This window comes from Papilio polytes, unplaced genomic scaffold, assembly GCF_000836215.1.
Source record: "Papilio polytes unplaced genomic scaffold, Ppol_1.0 DF821845.1, whole genome shotgun sequence".
Lineage (NCBI taxonomy): Eukaryota > Metazoa > Arthropoda > Insecta > Lepidoptera > Papilionidae > Papilio > Papilio polytes.
The window spans coordinates 5,269,747-5,273,491 of NW_013527359.1; positions in this window are offsets into that span (position 1 = coordinate 5,269,747).

Below are 3,745 nucleotides of genomic sequence, written 5' to 3' on the forward strand. Positions count from 1 at the left end.
ACGTTGGTAGACTACGAAAAGCTAAAACAATAACAAAAATTTATCTCGCGTTATAAAAATCCATAACAGGTGACAAAGCAGATGTTTTCGTGACTTGAGAAAAAAATATATTTACGGCTCCAGTTAACAGCCATCGTAAATAATAGTGTACAATGCGCACGCAACGAAAATTTACAGCCGATAGATTCATTTCTCTATTCAATGCTGCAAGAACAAAACCGGTGCTCGACTACGCCTCTTAAACAAATAACTATTATTCAAATGCAAAGAGAAAAGTTTCTATTTCATTAAATCGAAATCCTTAAAAAAAAATAAGTAGAAACACATACACCCGTAATTTAAACTTCAATATGTAGAGTTACTTTACAATGTAGTAGAAGAGGCAAATATCGCGGTATGAAGGATCACATACACAGTATTAACTAATAGAATTTTCGAACAAACAAAGCACACACTACTTACTGCTTAACTAAAATACCTTGAGTCTTCCCAAAGTAGTTCGTTTAAATTAAATTTAGTAAGAAAAAGCTGCACTAAACAACTGTTTATGTAACTAACAAACGACTCTACATACTGCAGTTAGAAATAAAAATTAACTATATTAGTAACAAATCAAAATTCGTAAAAAACAATCATGCAACGTCATCAATTGGTTTTCATCAGACGCTTTTTACATTTAATCGCTTTTCAAGCTCACAGGTATATCAAAATATAATTTATAAAACTATTTGAGTATTCAATAAGGTCACGAAACATGTGTACGTTAAAATTAAATAAACGAAAGTTGTGATTCGTGTAATTTTGGAATTAAAAACTTGAAGCAGACACTAACTTTTGTTTTGAAATATTTTAATCTTTTATCGAGACATAACATGCCATATTGCTTGAGCGATTGTTTAACTTTGACCATATAGTCCTTTATTTTTGTAGAATAATAAGAGAACAGATTTTGTAGAAGAAAGTAATTATTCCACTAATGTTCCAGTCTTTATGTAGAATAGGAAGGTGAAGGGATAAACAGCACTTAGTTTGATAAACGTAGAAGTGCAAAATACTTTAGAAGCAATCGTGTATCTGTGTATAGGGTTCTTCCCCCTTAAGTCGGTACAATTTAAGCTTTACTATCTCTTACGAGACAGGATTAGGCTGTCTTAAGTAATTTAGTTGAAAAGATCTAGTCCGTTTACGTTCCGACATAGGTCGGCTTGTCGGAAGACTAATTTAAGTAGATAATGTGCTCACTTTGTGATTTAAGATTAGGATATTTTCGGGTCTAACTTGAATTATAGAAAATCAGAAAATTTTAGGAACTCTTGTTAATTGTATAAGTAAGAAAATTTATTGAGTACTTCCCTATTTAGGATTAAGGCGCTGTAATAGAAGTCATGTCCACAAAAGCCACGTTTGACGAATGCTTGCGCGCGCCAACGCGGCCGACGCGCCGGCGTCAGGCTCAGGCGGCTCATTATAAATCAAACCTGAGATGCTATCTCGTACCTAATCATGACGATTAAACGGCCACAAGAAACATCACCCGTTACCTTTTTACTTTATTTTTCAACCCGAACCTTGTAAAGGATTTCGGTTTTTATACAATCATGCAAAAGCAAAGCTCTTATCGATTCTCATAAATACGTTATCGACATCTTTATTGTATTCGTACACTAACTTAAATGTACTTTTTAAGATACCTTGAATGTGATAACAATCATAATAATATTTTCGATTAAATGCGCTTATATTTTTTATTTAGTTTAATTATATTTGTCTAAAAAGTTTACCGTATAACTTCTGTGACTGAAAACTTTCCAAGGCTTGAAGAAAGGAAAATGGACTAATCTTCTTCTGAAAATCGTATATGGTATTGTTGTTTATTGTTTATTACAAGTATATAGTTAGCTGTAAGCTTTAAGCTATATGGAGGGCATTAACGAGCCCCGATGCTGGTGATCAACGTAAACGAACGCCTCATCTACTTCATCAAAGAGCAATTAATAAAAATTACCTCTTACATAAAACTATTAACGTCCAGCCGCGCGCGCCGCCGATAAACTGATCGAAATCATCTCACGTGCCCACAATAAATTAATTGTTTTATAGTGTCACAAGCGGGATGCGATAAAAACCAACAAATTACAATCGAATTGAGACATCCCGCTATCTCTTTTATTAGACACGTGTACCCTTTAACGTATTGCAGCCGTCGTGAGATTAGGTCTATCGAAAAATCAAAATGGCTGCGCGTCCATTTTTTTTTCTTCGCCCCAGCATGAGCTTTATGCTAATGAAGCCCGAAAAACAAACATTGTTACAAGGCAAATGTGTAACATAAAATAAAAATAAATTAAATAATAAAGGGAATCGTTAAAATGGAAGAAATGCCCGTAATTTATCCAAGAGTCACCTTTTAGGCATTCCGTGGATGCCTTCGCGACGGGGTCCCGCCCGCCGCCCGCTCTAGACGCGATCACCAAATAAAAAGGCGCCACAAAAAGACGCATTCAATGAGCCGGCGGCCATTACGGATGTAATCCACGAGATAAATTAATAATGATCAAATTTGAAGAGATGCAGACAGCGATAGCTTAAAATTAAATACATCGACGATCTGTAAAATGTGCGCAAACGCCGTCGTGTTGGCTAACTCACCAATCGGGCGATTTATTAAAAAAAATAATAAGCAGTATAATAATACCCCGTATCCAACCCAACTCCAAATATCTGTTCCATCTTGTAGTTATGTACATATACCACTGTCATACTGCATTTGCAGTGCGCCGCTCTGAATTGGCACCAGAAACAAAAAAAATCTGCAGATTACGTCAAATTAAATTATTTACAAACTGACGTGATGATATAACGGCAATTTGAAAATTTCACAGTTATAATAATAGTAAAAAGATAGGTAGGCAGAAGCTCCTAAAAAATCAAACCTTTTAATGTACCACGTAAAACATGTGATCACAGGTCTTATTGTGGAGGCAAAATTTCTTTTATTTTCTGTAATTCACAATGTGAATTAATGCGATGTTCGTTGATTAGTACTTGAATAAACCAAAATTCTGTAAAATTACGCTGGTATAGTTTATAAAATGATTTGCATTTTAGAGACATCTAGCGAAATAACAGGAAAGTACCTAAGAGCATTGCTTTTGATTGAGCCAGTAAGGTTTTAAAGGTTGACCGCTAGATGGAATCTTTGATTGTTTTCTTAGAACGTTGACCTTTGCAAGTGGATAGGCTATAAAAAATTCTGCTTATTTGATTTTTGCCATTTTGGTACTCAGTAAGGTCAACAGTAAATTTAAAGACCATTGTTTTTCAAAACTGCAATTTTTGCTCCAGTTATAACAATTCAGGATATTTATAAAAGTAAAAAGAAACAACTTGTCCTGATTCTTAAATTTTATTGGTAAATTCACATTCAAATGATTGACCAAGTCATTGGCGGATATTACAATAATGGGATTTCTACTGACAAAATTTAGTTATTATCCACTATGATACTGTATCGGTACTTCACAAATCTATTTCTACCATATTCGACAGCTACAATTTCAAAAGAGTGCATAAATGCTTCAAAATTCCAGTGTCGAGAGCGACCTTCGGAAAATAGATACACAATAAAAATCGAAGACACATCATTCGTCGACGAATCCACGATACAGACCAAACATCAAAAATATTTCTATATTAATTGTCTACTCTCACATAATCATCACTGAGAAGAAATTATAACATACGA